This window comes from Crocodylus siamensis, chromosome 5, assembly GCF_052110815.1.
Source record: "Crocodylus siamensis isolate JL-2025a chromosome 5, ASM5211081v1, whole genome shotgun sequence".
NCBI classification, from domain to species: Eukaryota; Metazoa; Chordata; order Crocodylia; family Crocodylidae; genus Crocodylus; species Crocodylus siamensis.
This window is the reverse complement of record NC_143399.1, coordinates 178,521,425-178,544,963: the sequence shown is the minus strand read 5'-3', so window position 1 is coordinate 178,544,963 and position 23,539 is coordinate 178,521,425. Positions and strand designations below refer to the sequence as shown.

At 42.3% G+C, this 23,539-nt stretch overlaps 1 long non-coding RNA gene across 1 annotated transcript in view; it reads left to right on the top strand.

Annotated features, from left to right (window-relative positions):
- Positions 1–3,734: 3,734 nt before the first annotated feature.
- The window catches only part of LOC149864968 (uncharacterized), a 271,749-nt gene continuing 251,944 nt past the window's right edge, over positions 3,735–23,539 (top strand). The window contains exons 1-2 of the long non-coding RNA XR_016442332.1: positions 3,735–3,857; positions 4,551–4,645. This is a non-coding gene — a long non-coding RNA (uncharacterized LOC149864968). The remainder of the gene's footprint in view (positions 3,858–4,550; positions 4,646–23,539) is intronic.

Here is a 23,539-nt window from a genome sequence, read left to right as displayed (position 1 = left end):
ATAGCACTACGGAAGAAAGAGACTTGGGGGTCATCATTGACCACAAGATGAACATAAGCCTTCAATGTGATGCTGCAGCTAGTAAAGCAACCAAAACACTGGCTTGCATCCTGTGGCAGAGAGCCACCGCTATTTCTCCCCAAAAACTCTGCTCTGTGACAATTTGGTTAGAATGATCAGAGGATACACACCTTACCCTATCTCTTTAGGTAACCTGAGCTGGATACATTTCTGAGGGACGAGGGAAATCTGCCTGCGTGACTGGCATCACATACCTGGGTGAGGGGCTTGGGCTACCTGGGGAGCTAGGAACTGTCAGTCTGCCCAGCAACAAGTGATGCACTTCAAATTGGTTGAATGACAGCCAACAGTTGCTGGCTTCCATTGGACCAGGTAAATAAGGTCACAAGGGCTATATAAGTTAAGGACTGCCCAGGAGGAGGGAGCAGCAGCCATGAGGAAGACTCAGACACAGAGAAAAGCTGAACTATCTGAAACTTGCTCTCTCTCTCAAGACTCATGATCAAGGACCTGCCTGCCTCCAGAGGGAATCTCCACCTGCCTCTGCATGATACTTGTAAGTAAGCTACCTGAGATCCAACTAGATACATAGCTTGCAGTAACTCGGATGCATGATCAAAGGCTACCCAGCCATGCCAGTTTGGTCTATAAGATTTCTCTGATATTGCTCTACCCTGTACCCTATTCCAACCCTATCCCTTGTAACCAATAAAGTTCTCCTTTGTACCTAGCGTGGGAGACTTATTGGGAGTGGGTCTAGATTATACCTTGGGGTCCCCTTGGTTCGTCTGACTAAGGGAGACCACTACTTATGCTTCTGACTGAGGGAAGCATCCCAAGTTCTTGAAGTGAATCAAGTACTCTCGAGGGCTACTAGACCTGTGTTTCCCAGGGTGCACAGAGCCAGAATCAAGCCCAGCCCTGGATGGTGGCAGTGGAACCCCCGGGCTAGTGGGTGTGCTCCAGGAAGGGGGTTGGCCAGGCATGAGGTGCCCCAGGGAGGCACTTGGAGCCTGGAAAGTGGTTGGGTGCAGTGAGGTGGGTGGCTTAACGGAGGAGTGCCCCCTACTGGCCCGCCATACATACATAGATGCTTCTCAAGCAAATCCCAGGACGTCATTCTCCCCTTGTACTCAGCCTTGGTGAGGCCGCAGCTGGAGTACTGCATCCAGCTTTGGGCCCCACAATTCAAAAAGGATGTGGAGAAGCTTGAGACAGTCCAGAGAAGAGCCACGCGCATGATCAGAGGTCAGGAAAACAGACCTTACAATGACAAGCTGAGAGCCATGGGGCTCTTTAGCCTGGAAAAGCGCAGGCTCAGGGGTGATCTGATGGCCACCTATAAGTTTATCAGGGGTGACCACCAGAGTGCCCCAAGGGATGATGAGGTTGAACGGTTATAAACTACTACAAGACCGATTCAGGCTGGACATAAGGAAGAATTTCTTTACTGTCCGAGCCCCCAAGGTCTGGAACAGTCTGCCATGGGAGGTGGTTCAAGCACCTACATTGAACACCTTCAAGAGTAAATTGGATGCTTATCTTGCTGGGATTCTGTGATCCCAGCTGACTGGGCGGGGGGCTTCGGGCGGGGGGCTGGACTCGATGATCTTCTGAGGTCCCTTCCAGCCCTAATGTCTATGAAATCTATGAAATCAAGTATCCAGATCTAAACCTGTCCTTTTTTGATTCAAATCCAACCAAAACCTAGCAAACCTGCCTGTCTTGCAGGTAATGGAGATCTTTGAAGATCAGTTGATATTATGAAATTTCCTTCTGTTTAGGACAGAAATTCCAGGAAAATAACTGAAGTAGTACAGTATTGCCAACTCTTATAAGTAATATAAAGCTCAGAATCAGAGTGATGACTAAACTGGATTTACCTTCAAATCAAAAATTCTATATCCTATTTTAAACTTCATGCTAACTCACCTCAGAACAGTATGTACTTGGTTGATATTTATTCAGCATAAAATCCTTCACAAGAAAGATTTTATATTATAAACTTTTTGCAAAATGACATATATCTAGATAACCATGAGCACATGGTTTTAGTCTCTGTTGTGCACCAAATATATATACATTTAAATGTTTAAGCTATTTCTTCTCCAACAGTCACAGCTGTAGCTTGTTAGCAACATCTTGAAAGGACATGGTTAGTAAACACTATTTATTTTGTCTTGTCTGTCCTATTGTATTAAATTTAATTGTTTAGGGTTGTTGTTAGGATGCTAAACAAGAATTAACACTATTTTCAGTTTTTTATATTATATCTATGCAGCATGAGTTTGTAAAACTATTAATAGATCCAGTAGGAACAAGGTTTTAATTGTACTGTAGGTGGATTGTTAGTATTAAAGAAGCAAAACAAGGAGGATTTGCAGCCTGGGAAAACCCTGCAGAAGAGAAGGGTCTGCAGGGGTCTTACCCATACCAGGAACTCTCAAACAGTCCAAGCTGCACTGCTGTTGTTGCTGCCGCCACCAGCACTAGTACCACCAGCACTTCATGCTCTACCTGCCCTGGGTTTTTCTCTTAACACAGCAGTACCTGGGTATCCATGTACTGGCTGCTGCAAGAGCAATGCCATAGAGCTGTTCTTGCTGCTGGGGCATGAACTTCATGGAGGTGGGGGACAATTTTGGTGTCCCTTTTTCTGAACATATGCACAACATGCTACGGGCTTGGAAACAGAGTGAGAAATATAGTCATTTTAGCCATAACACTTGCACATTGTTTATAGGTTCAAGGCACAACTGTGGCTATTGGAACTTAAAAAAAATCCCCAACTGACAGTCAGTACAAAAGAAAGAGCCTAAAACTCACAGGAAAACTATTAGCTTTGTTCATGTTAGCTTTGTTCACACCTGCCTTTCACAATGGCTAGGTACAGACATTCAAAAAACCCAAGATGGAATTAATCCAAGTTATGCAGTTTTCTGTAAGTGTGTCATTTAGCTTGGTAGGGAACAGAATGCACATGCACCCTTTGGTGGGGAGGGGAGGGGAAGGGAGAGGGGTGGGGGTGCAAATCTTAGGCCAGGTTCTGCCATTTTTAAATCAGTCTGTGTGTGCTGAACTTCTGTTAGGGGTATAGACTGGTTTTGTATGCCAAACTTCTGTTACAGGTATAGGTTGGTTTCCAGGTTACTTATCACTTGCAGGTAAAAATGTAATGTCTGTACTTGTCCAATGTGTTTATGAACTAAACTGAATTTGAAACCATCAAGTTTTTTAAAATCTTCTTTGGGTTTTCTAAAACTCTGTTTCATGTTCACTTGCAGCCTAGGTTAATTTGAACATATTGTTTGCCAACTTTTGCGTGAATCTCACCTAATGTTTGGGTTTGTTTCTGAAAATGATTGCAAGGCCTCAGTCCTATAAAGACTACATCACATTCCCATGTGTGAATTTATGTATGTGATAAACTTTGCAGGGTTAGAGCCTGAAGTGAGCGACACTTGATTTAATCATAACACTTCTGTGCAATTCTTTTATCTGTTTAGATATAGGAGAGTAGCAAATAATTTGATTTAATGACTTGCCACACATTTGTAATAGCCAATTAAGTACCTTAAAATATTGGGTGCATGTTTGCTATTTGAAGACAATAGCTGAAATATACCAGGGCAGGATTGGATGATGCTTTAACTCATCAGCTTTAACCTTTGCAGACATAGGATGAAGGAGATCACATAAAGAAGGAAGCATAACTTTTACAACATGCTGTGGATAGTCAGTCTGTCTCAAATCCTTGCCTAGCTTAGCCTGAAGCAACCATCAAACATATGGTGCTATGCAGATGGATTGTGACGCTGCTTTTCTCTGGAATGCAGGTGGGTGTTTTCAGTACTTTTAAACATTTTATTTCAAAGTCCCATTTGAAATGTTAATGAATAAGTTTGTTTCAGTGTTGAAATAAAAAACCAAGAGGATAAAAGTACCAAGTATTAGACTGAAGTCTAATTAGATAACTTGGGTTATTAACTTTTATTACAAGGTGTCAGGGACTGAGTGATATGCTGAGCTATGGATCCCCCAGGCACCTTCTCTACATATTTCAGTATATTATTCAATCCCACATTTACATATAATGCATTTTATATCTTTTGCACTTGACGTTCAAGTCCATCATTGCTTTAAGTCTGTAAGGTAATAGATATAAATACCAGACATATTTTCTTAGAAAGGAGAGTAGTCATTAAGTGCTCCAACATAAGTACATTTTCCAGAGGGATTTTCCTGTTTTTAACAAAGTTCACAGCATCTTTAGATACTACTGAGTATCTCTTTGAGAGTTTATAGAGATACTTCTGGTGAATACTTGATTTTTCTTTCTATTCAGTGCAGCAGGATGCATTGACTAGTGTATGTTTTCAAAAACATACAATTATTCAGGGATCTTCTTTTCTTCCTCTGAGTTATATGCCCCAGCCTCTACATTATTTCATTGAAACTTTGGTTATGAAGTTTCTATAAAAATGTGATGAAAATGTTGCTTATGTCCTCATTCCTTTTTTCCACAAAAGATGGGGCCTGGCTAATGATCACTAGAGCAAGGACTGCAGTACAGAAGTGTCACACTGCAATATTTGTATATACTGATCCCCCAGCCATCATTTTGGTATGTTCTCTTCTAATATTTCTGGATGTGTGAAGTCATAAATCTTTGCCACCTTATGGTCCCTGCATGCTGTTCATTGAAGTTCTGTGCCATTGGATGCCTGTCCTGTGTTGCTTTTTTCTAGCTCCACCTCGTTCCATCTCTCTTTAAACTGTCCTGTCAAACAAGACACAAGCTTGGATGGCATGCCTTCATTTCCCCTCTATGCTTTTTCATTTGCTGATGAAGAACAGCTGAGCTACAGTTACTAAATTGTTTTCTCTGGTTCTGTGGGAATTCTCAGTCTTTCTGTTATAAATTAGGGGATCATCTGCATCTTTTTAAAATATAATCTGTGAATGTTTACCAGTGTGAGGCACTTAATGCTGGCTGTTCTAAACAGAGTCTGTCTGAAGTTGTATCAGTACATGTAGTTCTCAAGATGTGCTATCTTTGTCATCAGGTGTCATGTATAGATTCTAGTTTGTTTCATTGTCAAAGTTTGAACTAAGGTAGCTGCTGGGGTGGCTAGTTTATGACCCTGGCAAATTGTTACATCATTAAAAAAAGATTTCATATACTTGATCAGACTACAGCCCCTTTGAAATTTTTTTGGTTGGAAATTGTTTTTCAATGAAAGTTAACATTTTATTCTCTCATTCAGATATGGCTCTAAAGTCCACATTCACATACGTATTTAATCAACTGGATTAAAGTGTGTAAATCTGAAGCTGAGATCCTCCTAGCCTCTGCTTAGCTGCTGCATAATCCTAGAGATGCTAAAAGCCGATAGGTATCTTCAATTTTGGTATTAAAGTTCCAAGTGCACCACAATGATGAGTCTCCATCATTGGAAGTGTTCAAGACGAGGTTGGGCAAGGACCGGGCAGGGACAATCTAGGTATAGCTGTACCTATACTTTACTTCCCATGCTTGTGGGCTTTGCTAGTTGCCATGTGGGGTGGGGAATAATTTTTTTTCCCTTCCTGTTGCTGGTTTTCATTGGCACCCTTTCATTTGTGAGAGATAATGGATATGGCAGCCTATGGCATGGATGGTTTGCAGTGTCTTATGTGACTGAATAGTCCAATCCCATTGCTCTGTTAGGGTTTTTTTCCACCTTCCTCAGATAAATTGGATGTTGGCTGCAGCCAAGGCTGGGGATTGTGAGTGGGGTGTGCCAGTGCTTCTGTTGCAACATAAACCTATAGGGCATCTGTCTATACATGTAATGGACCACTGCTCTGATGCGTGCTAATTGAATCTGCTTAGAGTCTGTTGGAGTGTGCTTATTGGCATGCTCCAGCAGCCTCCCTGTCACATGTATTCAACATCCCAGAGTTTCAAAATGGTGGCAGGGGCTGTTTAACTAAAGCTTCTTGAATCACCTTTAGTTAAAGAACCCCTGCTGCCATTTTAAAGCGTGAGCTGCTGAATAGGCATAATGCTGTGGGTGTTTTAATTAGAGCAGCTTTGAGTGTTGACACTGCATGCACCCTGAGACCTGTTGTAATTAAAGCACCTTCCCCACCACCCTGGAGCATGTGTATAGATGCCTGATACAGAGTAGAGTGTCTTGCTCCTCTGCTCAGGGTCAGACTGATCACCAGGAAGGAAAGAGCAGGAAGGGATTTTACACCATAACCAGATTGGTACAGAGTGTCAGGGAGTTTGCCTTCTTCTGTTGTGCAGGGGCAGGCAATTATTTTGACTGAAACCACTTACCAAGTTTTGGCAAGCTGTCAAGGGTAGCCCCACACCTTGACAGGTACCCCGCCCCCTGATTGCCACCGTGTGACTGGAAGTCCCACCCCCTGACCCCCTGACTTCTGCCACCAGAAGTCCCTCCTCTTAGTCCTGGAAGTACCCCTTTCAGCAAGAGGTTTTGCCATCTTGGAACCAGAAAAATACCAAATTATAGTCTAAAAAGTGAACAATTAAAACATTAATTAATTTTGATTTAAAAAAATATTTTTGTCCTGGTTTGCATATGTTTGTGTAGTGTACATAGAGATGATTGTATATAATAGCTTAAAATGAAGTCTTACTTTTGAATATTGTGGTGGGGGTGGGCATAAGATTGTGGGGGGCTGTGGGTGTGTGGGTATGTGGGGTGTGGGGGGAAAGGTGAGGGGGTATGTGGGTGTATGGTGAGGGAGCATGTGGGTATGGGTGTGGATATGTGGTGTATACATGTGTATGGGATTTGTGTGGGGTTGTGTGAAGGGGAGGGTGGCTCAGGTGTATGAGGGGGTAGTGGTGTGGGGGTCTACATGTAGGGCAGTGCGAGGGGGTGAGTGGGTGCATGTGTATGGTGTGGTGTGCTTGTGGAACTCACCCTATGAACACACACACACACACACAGAGTCCTTCCTCCCCCCCCCACACACACACTGTGGTACCAGCACGGGCCCATGCTCCCACTGTTCCACTTTGAAAAGTAGCCAGGAGCAGAAAAAATATTTTCTAAGTTTTTTAGGGCCCCTGCAGGTGGAATAAAATGGACTGGTGGGTTGGATCCAGCCCGTGGGCCGTATTTTGCCAACTCCTGCTGTACTGGGAAGTGTGGCCCTCTTTGGATCTCTTGTATATTTTAACAACCCTTGCAGCAGGAAGACAGTGGCTACCATTGTCCCCCTACCTTACCTGTGGAAAGTTAGGGTGTTATGCCATATGGTTGTGTCAGGGTTGACTGTATAGTTTTATTAATAGGTTAGACTAGGGCAGTCAATGATCAGGCCCACAGTAGTGGTGGAGTACCTGGCATGTGCAACAGTCCTGGAGCAGTCTCATGATGCTCTGGGGCCACGCTGCATGCAGCAGTTGCTGTCAAATTGCATAGCATAGCCCTGTGACAGTACCTTTGGGGCCACACAGTGCAGTCTAATGGTGGCAGTGGCTCTGAGGCTGTGCAGCAAACTCTTGGAGTGGCCAGAGCAGGACTGGACTGCACACAGCACCCACTCTGGCCACCCCAGGACGTGCACTGGAATACAGAGTTGGTCTGTGGGTCCAGTCCAGCCTGCAGACTGCCTTTGCACCACTCACTGGCCTGTGAGGCTGGATGAGTTTGACACCCCTATCTTATACAACAGATTTGTATACAATGGTTTGGATAAGGCTGGTCCTGTCTCAGGCAGTATCTAGATGACCCCTTTGTAGTAGATGACCTCTTAAAGTTCCCTTCCAGATGTACATTTCTATGATTTCATGCCCAGAAATACCTTACTTTTGATAGGTGCCGAGTTGTTCCAGGGTTTCCCTGGGTCACATGGTCCTCCATTGGGAACCTCGTGGGAGGGCCCAGGCTGTGCTGGGTTTAGCACCCAGCCAGCTGCAGCCCAGGCCTCTGCCCATGAAACTGGAAGATCTAGGTTTGAGCCCCAGGGGTGCTGACAATAATGGTGCCATGTCCTTTTGTGGGTAATGGCCTAAAGTCTCATTAATAATCCTTGCTCAGTTCTTCCTTGAATTCAGTGAATGTTTTACCTGAGGAAAGTCCTCAAGAATTAAACTGAAAATATTCAAACAAGCAAGCAATGCAAGTTGATGGTTCACTACATACATACATATTGGTAAGAGCATCAGTTCATGCAAAACAATACAGCTCAATACAAACAGTAAAGTTCCACCAATCTATACCAGATTCAGGATGTCATCCATTTGATTTTCATCTTGGGTTCAAATTGCAAGGTTTTTTCTTAGATCTGAAACTAATCTAATCCTAGAAATTTGTGAGCATGGGTTTGAGTAAACACTAAGAAAGGAGTTCAGCTCCCAAGCCCTTGTAATTTAAGATAATATGCTCGTTCAGAAAAGGTCATAATTAAAGTTCATATTCCTTTTTGGCTTCTCAGTGTAATGTAATTAAGAGGCTCATTTGTATTTCAGTATTTTTATGTGTGCTGTTTCTCTTTCAATGTAAGCCATTTCTTTCTTCTTTTCAGAATAATTAATTAACCCAGAAACAGCTAACTTTTTCTTCTGTGGTGTCAGCTTAATGGTGGTGAAATGATTCTTATAACATCAATGAGCTTTGGGAATCTCCTGGATGGAAGTTGCCCTATAAGTAAGGTCCTCATTCCCATGCTAGCTTATTTCAGAAGAAATCAGATAACTGACCAGTCTGCTAATCAAAGATTGGTTATATCTATATTTGGTTAAGAAGAGAGGGTTCATAATGTGGCATGTTTTTGTTGCATAGTGGCAGGATCCATTCTTTATTTGGGATGTACCACAAGAGATTATAATTATTTTTGTTATTTTTTTAACTTAGGTCTGCTGATATTTTTACAATAGCATTTAATGTATTAAAACATGATTAGTTACTACTGTAATTCATCGTGAATAAGTAGTGTCATTAAATGTTTTACTCCCTTTTGTGATGTTTGGTATTTTTTTAAAATTGTATCAACATTTATTTTCTGGAGTTTATAACTTGGCCATAAAATCGGTGTAGGCTGAAACTTAGCAAACATGATTTAGTCTGGGAACCCCAAAGGGCAGAAGTGCGGGATGAATTTTAATAAAAAACATTCATATATTTATTGTGAAGTCAAAAAAGTGCCAAGACATAATTAGCATTTAATTGTTCCAGAAGCATTTTTACACTCCCATGGTTCAATTTATAATTAAAATTTTATTGGGATTATTAAAAAGGTAATCTACAGTACAGGATCCATGCAAAATATTGCACCCAAAATTCCAATTGACTTCATGTAGATATTGGGAATTCCAAGGTTCATTGGCTCAGTTCAAAGATTCATAAGAGACCTATGCAGTAGTGCTTTGAGGGCATTGTGATGAAGCACCTACACATGTTGTGTTCTACAACACCTCAGTATAACTGAAAACATCATCCAACTTAAGAACTTTTCCTACAAAATTAACTTAATTTTTTCCTGTGGCTTGAAAGCATTCCATTGACTTTTTTGCATTATTGTATTTCATTTTTTCCACACATCTACTCTTGTGATATTGCCAGCCAACTGAAAGCATACAATACAAGAATATGTTCCTGTAAGATTTCTGGCCCAAATTTACTTGCTCAAGAGTACAGTTGGTGTCCAGCTTGATTGTTAAGATCAATAATAATTTGAAGAAACAAACACATTTTTTATGTGCCTGTCCAAGCCCAATTTCAGATCCTTTCAGTTTTTATATATGTTTATCCACACTGAAAATCCCACCAGGATAGAATGATCAAAACAAACTGAAGATATGAGACACCCACTGTACGACCACCCATCAGCACACAAATTACTGAAGTCCTTGCCACCAGGTGCTGATGAACCATGGCAAAGGTGGCAATGTCCCAACTGCCTGTGTACCAGAATTGGACACTCCAAGGGACTAATGAAGAATTGGGACTATACCATTGGTTCAAGCACCTGTGGCATAGAACATCAGACTATGCAACACCTGCTGCAACACCTACTACTTGAAGGCACATATACAATGAAAGATCTCAGAGAGTACAATAAATGAGCACAAGCAGACATAACAAAATGGTTAAATGTGGTGTAGAAACACAAGAAGAAGGAGATCCCCACTGAATATGGACTGAATATAAAGCAGATATTGTGCAAAAGATCCACAAATCAGTGTTTCAAGATATGGTGCATAAACAGAGAGAATTTCTCTGGCCTGAATGAAAAGGTCCCACATAGCAACATTTACTATTTCTTAATCTTCGCTGCTGTTAATTCTTCACATTAATAGCATTTTTACTAAAGCTGTTCAGGTTGGAGGCTCAGGATTTAAACCCTGAAATTATTAATTCAGTCAGGAAAACATTTGTGGCAAAGGACTGTGTAAAAGTTTGTTCTTTATGGTCATCATATAAAGTTTGGTGAAGCTTTTTGAACAATATACAGCAAGTAGAACCTATGTAGAGAGGGATTTTAGGCACATAGTGAACTGTAGTGTTAAAGCATAAGCACTATTTTCTGGCATTTGTTTAGCAATGACTTTTGTAGCTGCTGTCCTGGGCTACACTACAATATTTAATTGTAGCTGAAGTGTGTTTTAATACCTCATAGCAGAATAATTAACCTTGTATTACTTTTGGGATAATAAAATATAAATGAAAAAATTCTCTTAAAAACATTATTGAGGCCCATAACATTTTAATGAATTAATAAGCATTATCTTGCTTTACAGACATAGAGCAACAAATAAGCATGTGTTTCCAGGACTGGCAAGCAGTGTGAGTTGCACAGAATGGGTGTGTATAGATGAGTCTGGATATTTGTTTCCCTGGGGACAAGTAGCAGTGGTACACCTGGTGCTGCTGCTCCTTGTCCCCAGGTAACACCCGTGCTACACATGTTCTGGTATGTGGCAGGTTACCCTGGGTGGGTTATGGGAGGCTGGGACCAGTGCTGTGCTGGACCCAGGATCCTGGGGGCTTTCCTATGGCTGCAGCTGCGACAGGAAGCCTGGCTGGCAGCCAGAGTGTGGCTCTGGATGGCCAGGCTCTGGTTTTGGGCAGTGCATGTTGTCACCATGTTCATTGCACCGGTTTTTATTGGCATGGGTATTTTTGACTCTGGAATCTCCCAGGGTAAAAAATCCCCCCACCCTTGCTGCAATGTAGCAGCAAGGGGAATACCTGCAGTGTGTAGTGCCACAGATGGGTCTGCAGCATCACAAACTGTATATCTGCATTTGGAACTCTGGAACAATTCATTCACTCACCAACATTGCTATAGAGTTGGTGAGTAGACAGGATATCCTTTATATAGGCCTTGTACAGACATTCAGTTTCTCCCAGTAAGAGTTATTGCTCTCCAGAAGAAACTGTGAATGTACAGTTTTTCAGGCTTTTTCTCCCTGAGTAAAAATGGCTACTCCAGGAGAAAAATAATCTGGCAACAACCAGGGTTAAATCACTCCCAGGAGAATTTCTGCTGGGAAAGCAAATGTCTGTACATGCTGTGGCTTCCCTCAAAAGAGAACAAACACCTCTAGCAGTCCTCCCCTCCCCCTTCTGGGAGACAGTGTCACTTGCTGGACTCTGCTGCTTCAGCAAAGAGCAGAACATGCCCTCTTCACAATCCCTACATTATGCTACAGGGAGACGCAGATTGACCATGAGCAGTCTGGGTTAACCAATCAAAGCTGCCTTATGCACTGCTGCTCTCTGTCACCAGGCAGATTAAGGGCATCTATACAGCACTCTGAGATGTGTGCAAAGGTTGCCCCCTCCCCTCCCACCGGGTTACACAGTGTCAGAACTATAAGCTTTCTACTCTTCAGCATCTCAGCATGTGAATGTCTGTACATGAGGGTCTGGGCAAGTATCTCTACCATGAAAGCAAACCTGGGACAGTGCTCCCAGATTATTGGAATGTATGTATGCAGTCATAGAGTAAGAATATGTGCTTACTGTGCTCACTTTCCCAAATTTGGATGCCCGAATAAGTACTAGGGAAAGGGAGAAAAGAGACAGGATGCATATTAAAAAATTATTTGAACTGTAGTTTACACTGAAGTGCAGTAAGAGATACTGTTACTTCATTCCCTATCTAGCCTGAAAATGAGATGCACTCAGTGTGAAATTCTGCAGAGACTGAAGTAACCGCAAACAAAATATAAGTGGGTAGATACAATTGTGCTTTGAATGCAAAATAAATTTATCAGACTAAGTTACCCAACATACATATATCTAGCTTCTTCCTTCCTGGGTGTGTGTATACATGCATTTACTCTGGCCTAGATTTACTTTGGTGTAAACTAATCTGGAGTGAGCATTTTTGGGCAGGCATCTATCTACACATGGAGGATTAGGGAGCAGATTTGCACCCAGTTTCCTGCAGCAGGCCTCCACTGTCACCAGAGGGAGCTCTAGGCTGCCCATGGGTGCTTACTCCCAATTAGTTTACACCCAGGGGCTGGCAAGGAGCACCAGGCCAGGAGACAGTATTCTGGCTCCAGAGGGCTGCCTGCTCCTGGGGAGGGGACAAGGTCCCCCCATCCCAGCAGCAGGGAGCTCCTAGCTTTGGCTCCCCAAATGGGGGAAGGGGATTTGGAAAGAGCTGCAGATGAGGGGCAGGCCCCAGCCCTCTGCCCTCATTTGCCAGTGGGGCAGGTAGCAGTTAGCTCACTACTAGTTGCCCCACCAGCAGCTTGGGGAAGGGGGCTGGGATCTACCCCATTCCTGCAGCTCTTTAAAAGCACTGTGCCTCAGTCACCTGATTGGGCGATGGGGCTGGGACCTGTCCCGGACTAGGACACTTCCCAGTCCCTGCCCTGCATGCCAGGTGGAGGCTGGGAAGCTTGTGCCTCCATCCAGCTCTGTGATCCTAGAGCTGGGGAGAGGGAGGTGGGGAAAGGCTGGGGGACTTGTTCCCCACTCATCTCTGTGAGTGTGGAACTGAGCAGGGAACACGCTCCCCAGCCTGTTCCCCCCCAGCTATGTGCTTGCAGAGCTAGACAAGGAACAGTTTCCCCTGTCTCTGCCAGAGGGGAGCTCCCACTGCTGGTTCCATGACTATGGGGCCAGTGCTGGGAGAGCCTTATCTCCCAAGCTGAGACTCACAACTGCAAAGCTGAGGCTGGAAGATAACGGTCTCCCAGCCCAAGCCCCATGACTGCAGAGCTCAGGCTGGGAGATAAGCATCTCCCCCCAGCCTGAGCCCTGTGACCTAGGAGCTTGGGCTGGGAGATAAGAATCTCCCAGCATCGGCCCTGTGGTAACAGAGCCAGCACTGGGAGATAAGAGACTCCCAGGCCCCATCTTCCTGATCATGATAGTGGAGTCGGGGGGGAGGGCAGGGGGACATTATCCCCACTCAGGCCCCAGTGTTGGACCCCACCTTGGCAGCTGTCAGCTCCTGGGGTAGGGAGCAGTCTCCCACCCCCTGGTGGATGGCTGAGCAAGAGCAGATTTTGCTTGATCACTATAGCGCTGTTACTAATCTCATGTAAATTTGCTACTTGTATTTGCAGGTAACAAATTTACTCAGGATTAGGGAGGTTATGCTATGCTAACTTCGCTATGCTAATGTGAAGTTAAGCGTTTCATGGAAACGCACCCCCTGAGAACTAAATCCAGACCCTAGTATGTGCCATCAGAGTTACGTAATGGTGTACGGTTACATAATGGTTACGTAAGCTAGTGCCTTATGTTTGAGATCAAGCCTTATGTTTGGTACCCCCAACAGGTTGTGCTAGAGACAACAACCACAAGATGGTAAAGAACAAAATTTAAGAACAAGAATAAATGGGAATATACAAAGACTAATTTAGGTCATGAATCTCCTTCGTATTCATTTCCTACTTCTTAACATATTACGTGGAAAAGAAGCAAATAACTCACTTCTCTAAGAGTGCCTATAGCAAATTCCTACAGAATTTAATAGGGCTTAATCCAATACAGATTTGAAGTAATTCAATAGAGATCTACAGAAATTACTTGAAAAACACATAAAATTTAATAGAGAAGGATATCCCTTTGGGTAGGTTGTTCACCAATCTCATAAATTTTGGTATTAGGAATATAATATGAATATTTAACTACAGAGTTTGAATATAATGATGAACATAATGTGACTAATACAGATTAGTTCAAAAAAGCCTACGGAGATTATCATTACTTATAAAGTTCTGTAGACTTTTACCATAAAGGAAGAGTAATTTCTTGTCTCCATGTCACAGTGGGCTAAAAAATGAATATAGGGTTTACATTATTTTTGGTAGTCTAGGGCTTTGCTGCATGGAAATAATAAGCCTAATATATACAATTAGTTATTACAAAATTCCTGTCCAATCTTATGTGCAGGTTTGGAACAAAAAAAATAGCATGTGGGGTATGGCTGCACTTGAGAGGAAAGAAGCCAATACAGGAACATGCAAGCCCTATTTTTCAGAATGTTGTAGAGAGCAGAGATAAAATAAGTGACTTTGAAAAAACATTTTAAGAGAAGCCCAAATAGGAAGGCACATCCTTGACTGTGGGGGATTGCCAAGTGATAGCACCTAGACAGAAAATAGTTTAGTACAGCTAGAATTAGTATGTAAAGTAATATATCTGTTTCTGAATGATCTGAGTTGTCCTAGAGAAGTACTAATGATGGACTGTTACTGAAAAGTACAGCTGGTTGAATGGTCAAAAAACAAGTAGTTTTCTCAGCATCAAAATATTTTCTGAAATGTGTCCATTTCAGCTAAACACTTGAGGAAAAAGCTTTTGGAAAGATTCCAAATTGAAATAGGGTATTTCATTTTGTTCCAGCTTTATTGTTTTGCTCTGATTTTGATGTGGAAAAAAATCTATTTTGTATGTCAGTTTTGTCAAAAGATAGGTCTGTGACAAATTGCCCTGTGTGTTCCTTCAAGGGGAAGTGTCCTTTGGTTCAAAGTGGCTCAGTTCACCTACCTGAAGTCACAGTGCCAGCAGGACCTCTCTGTCACTGGCTGGGCTCAGTCTTTGGGATGGGAGCTGCATCACTGTGGGACCTTTGCTTTTGGCAGAAGGCAGCAGGGTCCTAGCAACACACCAACACAGCTATTGGCTGTTGCTGGAAAGCAGGAGGTATTTACTGTTTTCACCTTATGAGGATGCCCCTTCTTCCTCATTCATTAGATGAAAAGAAGCAGTAGGAATTCGGGCCAGAGTTCTGTGATCCCAGACAGACAAAGGAAAATATATCTCTTTACTTCTAACACAGCTCACCTATACCATGTTGTCCCAGCCTGAACAGAGCCTGCATCTGAGACCTATATTGGTGGAAATGGCAGCTCTCAGGGCAAAACTGCTCTGATGGGGCATGTTCCGATGTGCATGGACTTTTGGTTCCCCAGGGGCAAGTAGCAGCTATGCACCTTGTGCTGCTGCTTCTTGTCTCTGGGGAAAGCCTGTGCCACGTGTGCTTTGGTGCATGGCAACTTGCCATGGGTACCCCAGTAGCCGTACTTGGGACCCTGGGGGGCACCTGGGGCTGCAGCAATGGTGATATTTTCCATGTGGAGCCCGGCTGGCAGTGGAGTATGGCTCTGGGTGGGCTGGCTCCACTTTTCAGCTATCCAGGGGTCAAAAACCCTGCAGAAAAAAATCCCCAGAGCAGCACACACTCAGCCAGTGTGTCCTTGTGGTGCAGAGAACATGAGACTGTGCAGTATATTGTGCTGCAAACGGATTTACTGCGCTCATGTGGACATGCCCATGGAGTGTACCTCTACAGAATAAAAGTATGGGGAAAGTAACAAGAGACCAGCTGATCTGGAGGCTGAAGGAGAAGGTGTTTTGGGAATATTGTACACCAGATCCCTGGAGGTGAAGGGAAGAAATCAGTTTCTTGGGATAAGCAGGTGACAGCAGAATCCATATTGTCCATGACAGGCAGCTCCACTGTTGAGGAGCCCAGATGGGGTCAGTGTCTGGCACTGACTGCATAGAGACCTGCATGGAAGTCACTGTGTTGAATTAATTCATGAGGTGTTTGTGTGTTTCTAAAGGAGAAGTGGGCAGATTTTGGTTCTCTCATACAGTAATGGTAGCCTGCCTATAAATCAATAATAGAACTTTTGGATAAAATTTCTCAAGTGCTGTTTTAGAGAATGGTGTCTGAAATAAAGAGAATTTAAAATGAGAAATTAATTTCAGAATGTTTTTTTAGACCGTCCTATAAGGTAGTGATGATCATGATCAAAGCAGGAAGAGAAAGAGATGATAAACCATAGTTGTATGGTAGGTGTCAGTAATATAACCCTCACATAAGTATGAGGTGTGGCTGGCAAACAACACAGGGTACTAGTAAAGTAAAGCGGTGATTTTTATGGGCCCAGGTTATCACATATCACAGGGCCTAAATTGGCAGCATGGATATCAAAATTGCCATTAACTTTTAACAACTTTTAGAAAATACATCAAGCAAATTTAAGGAGGTAAAGTGAAGGGTTATACTTATTTAAGTTTCTTTCACCTTCTCCCCATATGTGAGGCAAAAGCATCTTTTTGTTATCAGGCCTGGAAGTGCTTTTTGCTTCCACTGCTCTTGACTGGCTGCATCTGTCTGCTGCATTTGGCCGCTTATCCTTCCTTGAGAAATGCTTTCAGATGTTGTAGCTTAGTAAGGGGCCCTTGCTGCCATCACTTCCTCATCCCCTTTATCTCTGTCATTTCATAGGTTCCAATAAGGGTTGGATAGGTGATGAGGGTCAATATGAAAAAAAGAGAAATAAATGAATAAGATGATATATATATATCACCCTTGTTGGAACCTTCCTCTTATTGACTGAAAATGGAAATAAAAATGTGAAAATGGACCCTCCTCTGCATCATAAAAAGCTGGGTTTTTTTTACATGAACACAAGAAAACACTTTTTTATTTCATTGAACAAAATATTTGAGATTTCAACTTTTCATCTCCTCTGTCACAAGCAAAATTTCAAAATCTCAAAATGCTTCAGTGGACTGAAATTCCATTTTCTAGTCAGCTCTACTTACAAGCTGGTTCTCCTTTCCCTGAATGAGAGCCTGATATTTGAAATAAATAACATTATTTCCCTTTTTGAGTGGCCATTGGAATTTCTTCCGTGTGGAGTGAAAATTTCACTTGGCTAGTTAGCAGTTGGAGATTAAGTGTGAAGGAAGGTAAAGCACATAAAACATATCCGTTAAAGGGAAAGGGAGTTAGAGATGACATTTTTTTTTCTTCATTCCAAGTTCAGTTTCAGGCTTTAGTGATGTATACTGGTAGTAGGATCAATTACTGAACTTCCATTCTGAATTAAGCCCCTAGCTTCTCTATTCCAGCCTAACGTCTCTGACACTATCTAACACTATATGTTTCAAAGAAAGACGCTTCCATTCTAAATGGTTCAGTGCAAGAAACCTTGCAATAGCAATGTATTGAATAATAAACACTCCTAACTGCTAATATGTAGCGACTAGATTAAGACCTATCATATGAAATCTTATATTCCTTATTTTTTTAGCATAAATGGACATAACTCTGTAGGCTGTTGCCTACGAAAGATTATACTTGTCTGAGACAAGTTGTCTCAAAGATGCACCCTGCCCTGCCTTCTGCTTGAACATTCCTGTTACCCGTATACATGACTAACGGATTCTTTCATTAATGGGGTTGTCAAAATTGGAAATGTCTATTATCTAATTTATAATCTTTGTTTCACCAGTCATCGTATGTTTGCCTTCTATGTAAAAGAAGCTATTCCAGTAAAATTAATGGCTTCTATCATGAATGAACAATATTTTAAGGTGTTTGTGGAATGCCATGCATATTTTCTTGAATTTATTTTATTGAAATGCCATGTGTGGTATCTACGTACAGGTAGCCTAAACCTGTGTTTAGCATTATCATTATTATGTCTGTGTGAATTGTGGTATTTGGTATGAATATAATTTTTTTTTTTGACCAAGGCTGCTAGTAGGGCAATCATTAACTTAAGTGTTCCTCAAGAATTAGAATGACTTAGAATTAGCATCTAACATGGACATGTTTAATGGATAGTCAAATAGATCCTTGTGGACATGGTCTGAGGCACATGACCTGTTGTGCCCTTCCAGCTGATGACAAATTTACATTTAAGAGGAGACTGCACGAACGACATCTGGTTATTCAGAGAAGGGCATTTTTCACAGTGGAGAAATTCAATGAAAGGTATTATTTTTAAGATGTTAGATTAGTAATTCTTGGTCTGAAAGGATGTAAATATTCAGTTGGTCATAAATAGATCAGAAAATTTGGTCTGGCAAGCAGATGCATCTTTTGGGGGCAGGAAGTTATATGCGTGCAACAGACTGCCAAGAGAAGTTGCAGGCCGCCCTGACAGGAAGACCAGACAAAGCAGTTGCTTTCTAACTTGTTGAACTAAAGGAGCGCTTTATTTTTAATGCTCAGAGCTAAGATGGAGAGATAAGGTAACATTATGACTCTATTTTTGTTTGTTCATCTCTGTTGGTATCTCAACATACAGTTACTGATTCCTTGATTGCTCTTGTTCATAATATATATCTTTTTGTTATTTTTAGTAACTTAAGGATATGTGTGACTTCAGAGCATACTGGAGCATTAGACCATACTGGTGTTGCCCTGAGGGGTCAGGCCAACACTCAGGATCTCAATATTGCACTGTTAGACAGGAGGGTGTAGTGTACAATTGCACATATACAAACATACAAATCAATTAGGTGCATACACACATACTACCAGCTGAGGCACATACACATCCAAACCAGCCTAGGCATACTTATCACTAATTCAAGCACATAGACTATACACCCCAAAAGTTAGATCACTAATTCGTATATCATGCACACAATGCCATATATAATACACACGCAAACTAGCAACTCAGATACACACACATCCAAAATAACCAGTCTAGGTTCATGCACACCTATCACCAGTTTAAGCCCATACACGCTACACACACCAAATTTAGACAGAATCAGTTACCAACACCTGCGCATCCAATATACCTACATGGATTACTAATTCATATACCACACACACACAATGATATCTATCTATGTGTATTCACTAATTCACACACATACCACCCACCTATGCATACACACAGGTGAGTTCCTAAGTTGGGTGTTGTGATGTGTGTGTATGTATGTATGTATGTGTTTGGTGTACTTGGGATACCTGGGGAAAGGTTAAGGTAAGAAAATAGAAGTGTAGGGAATGAAAGTTGCTGGGAGTGAAAGTTACCAGGACTGGGATTAGATTCAGTAGACTAGAGGGGCCTGGGCTGAAGAACTGATGCTCGGAGATAACTTTAGGTTAATTGATCTTAATTGATTAAAAGACAATGCCCAAAGCCTACAGAACAGGGGAGCGATGTTGGCACAGAAGCTGGGACTGGAGCCAGAGCTATGGGGGAGCTGAAAAGGTAGGTGGGGAGAGGGAATTTGGGACTAAGGGAAAGTGTGGGTGTTAAAGAGGGGCTCTGGGTGTGGGGAGCCAGAGGATGGCTCTGGGGCAGCTAGAGAAGCTGCAGGGAGTGGCATTAGGTGCTGCGAGCTGGAGAAAGGCTCCAGCTGCTGGAGAAAACTGCAGGACAGCCACGAGGAACTGGGAAGCTGTGGGGCAGGGGATGACTACAGAAGGTGCAGGGGAAGCCTGAAAACAGAGAGACAGACAGCAAAAAATCACAGGAATAGCAGCAGAAGAGACTGAAAGGTGGCAGGGCCGTGGGAAAGCGGAGAAAGGCAGCAGAAAATCACAGGGAAAAGGCAGAAGATGGCACGGGAGGCTGAAAGGCAGCAGGGACAGCATGAAAACAAGGAGAGGCTGCAAGGTGGCAGAAAAGGGGAGATGGAATTGGGAGGAGATCGGGAAACTAGTGGGGGCGGCGGGCTGGAGCTGAGAGAGAGAGAATGAGGCTGGAATTTAAGATAGGGAAAGGGACTGGGATCCAGTAAAACATGACCCAGCTTGAGGTTGCAAATGACAGTGGTTTTATTGAACAGGGGAGATGGTGACACGATATCTTATTGGTTCCCTTGCACCCGCACCCACACCCACACACACACACACACCCACACACACACACACACCCCCACACACACACACACACACACACACACTGGCCGCAAGGGTTAAAGGAGCTTAGTGCAGGGGCTGAAGTCCACTAAAGTCCAGGAGGAGAGAGAGAGAATCCAAATTGTAGGAGGAGGTGTGCAGGTAATAACTAGCTATCCCAGGCTGGAAAGGGGTCCTTGTCCAGTAGGTGTTGTCCAGAGGGGGGTTGCCGGCAGAGCCTCTGGGTGGATAGGTGGTGTGGCATGGTGCTGGTCCAGATGGAGAGGGTGTCCCACTGGGTCTGTCTTCACTGCCCCTTTTTATAGGGGCAGACCTTGTGTTACCCTAGTGACAGGAGGCCTGCCCAGGCAAGGGTCAGCCCCTGGTGTACTAAGCATGTGTGCTCCATGCAGGGATGTGCAGTTTTGGGTGTCTGTAATGGTGAGAGTTGCTGGTTCTGCCAGGTCTTTTGTCTTTCAAATACTGGGTTTTTGTCTCTTTTCCTGGGTGATGTCCGTGATTTCTAGATGAATCAATGCGAGGTGCTGGCCCAGTTGTTACAGGCCATTCAGTAGAGGCCTGCTACCACTGTATTTCAATCATTCCCAGTCACTGTCATTCATGTGGGAACCAATTTACATGGATGGGGGACGTGACTCATACAGTTGCAACATGGGATGACCAGGCAAAGGACAGAAGATGGAGGCTTGACATATAAAATGGAAACTTGACGTGAGTTTGGTTTACTTACAAACACAGGCCTAAACCATACAAGATCCATTTGAAACAATAGAATGAATACAAAAATGATAATAATACAATATACAACAGTAAAAATCAATACAAACCTAATAATGATTCAATATAAAACAGTGGAGATCCAAAACCAAAAACTTGCTACCAAAATAAAAATGTTAAAACTTATCCTACATCTTAGCTTACTTATACTTATCTAGGGAATAGAGAGGGATAGAAAGTCAGAAATGGTTGGGGAAGGGGAGGGAATGCATTTTAAAATAAATAAAAAAAAAAAGCTGGGGGGTTTGCTACACTGGCAGGCCTCTTCTAAGGAAGGAGAGACCTATCATTTCTGAGTGCTTGACTGGTCAAGGGTGTGATTCTTCCAAGTGGCAGAATCAGCTCTGCTAAGAACTCAGTAAAGTGGGTAAAGCAGAGATGCCATTGGTCAGGGAAGTAACCACTGGAGCATCTCAGTCAGTAGTGAAGCAGTAGATGGCAGAGAGGGATTTGAGGCTGAAGGACACCCCTGAAGGTGTGGGAGCACTTCAGTAGTGTATCTCAAAGGTCTATCTGACTGAATCCAAGGTCAGGATGTGATTTATACACCAATATAAACAATACATTAGAGCTTACTTTTCTCAGCCTCCCCCAACATAAACTTGGAGAATTGAAGGTTAACTTTAGCTTGTGAGCTGAAATATATTAATCCACAATCATGCTGCTTTATCCTTGCTCATATTAGGTTTTATACTTAAAAATCAAAATAAATTAAAGAAAGATTTTCAACAGCTCAAACAGGCTGATAAACTTTGCAGAGTCAGAACGAGTAATCTGGAATGGGGAAAAGAAGAAAATCATGTTTTTCATTTTATCTGGAATTTGGCTCTCATAATCTTTGCTCACTACTGTATTTATTTATTCATCTTTGTCACTGGCTGAATGGGATCTTAATTGTTCTTGGCAGTTGTAGTTAGACCATTTGTAAAAAAGTGCCATCAATTCTATTACATGGTGAATTGTAAATTTATTGTTTTTTCAGATATCTTCCCTGCGAGGTAGTGTTATTGCCTCTCTGTAGTGCACAATAGCATGTGCTGCCTCTACTATGGCTATGGGGCCTGATTCTCCAAGGTGATGAATGGCTTTGATTACTTGACTTGGTGGGGAATGAAAGATGCTCAGCTCCTTCATATTTTAGCTTCCCTGGGCCTGATGCAGAGCCCTAGAGTGGTGATAGCCTTGTTCCAGCAGGATCTCAAGAAGGCTTTGTGGGACAGAGAGACATGATACATCCAGGAACTTCAGAAATCACAGAGGCAAATAAGGTAGCTGTAATATCTCAAGGATGCAGAATTTACCCCCTTCTGCATGTTAAAACTTCTGCTTGAGGATGCGAGTGCTGAAAGCAGTGCTAGCCTCACTTAGGAGAGCATATGCATTGCAATAAAGCCGTTAATTGCATACGTTTAAACTATCCCCCAAGTGATAATACACAGCTTGTTTTGCAACTTCTACCCACTACTCTGTGTATGCTAAGCCAATAGAGTCCTCAGATCATTTATGTGAAAAGTACACAGTTTGCTGCAATCAAATATAATAGCTTAAATATTTACACATGTTTGAATATTATACATAGATGAGGTGAATCTTCAGCTAACAAATGTCATTGTAATTGAATGTTGTTAAGCCTCATCTATAGCATGATGCCATTTGCAGCATGTTTTCCTTGTGCAAGGCTTTCACAGACTCAACATATCTGGCTGTCCAGACCCCAGAGAAAAAAAAAAGCCCACCTAAGAATATCACTGTAGCAAGAGCAAAACTGAAAAGAAGTTAGAGAGATGGACTGCATATGATTCAATTTGTTTCACTGAAAGAAATAAACATTTGACAGTAGTGTCTTACTATGAAAATCTGAAAATGTTAGTATAAATTGGGAAGTATCTTCCAGTTTAGTAAATATGAGAACCACTGCATTCAGTTGCTGACTTATAGGGAGCCAATTCTCCTTATAACGTTGACATTATGACAGTGATTTCAACAACATTACTTCAGATTTTACATTTGATCCTTGTGTTAGAGGTCTGTTCTAGTGAATCCCTATATTGTTTCATGTCAGGGAGACTTTGCAGGTGCAGGAGTCTGAAATAGAGAGCCAGTATAGGACTGTGGCGTTGTGTTGTTGTAAGAAGAGAAGCAGGACCTATCTCTTATTTTTGCCAAAAAAATACAATTTGGGAAACAAGTGCCTGAACTGAGATCTTGTATGCAGAGTGTCAGGTCACTGCAGCATGTAATTTTAGGGATGAAAATGGAAATATGTAAAAGGGAATGCTGACACATCCAAAATAGCGCAGTTCCAAAGGATGCCACATAAATGTAATTTGTTAGAGATTAAAACGAGAGGGGAAGGGTCTGTACTGCCTGTCACACTGCAGTTACAAGGCGAGCAAGTCTGAAATGATTAATGATACAAGGATATGAAAAATGCACAGTTTAACTGTGATGTTAATAACTTTTATTTAACATCAGAAACACTGTGTAGACTAGCTGTTGATAGTTAGGTCCATTCTGCATTGTAGAAAGGATGTATATAAAATAACACTGGCATTTTAATTTTCAACCATACAACAAAAATTTATGCTGCATGTAAAATATCTTTAGTTTACTATGA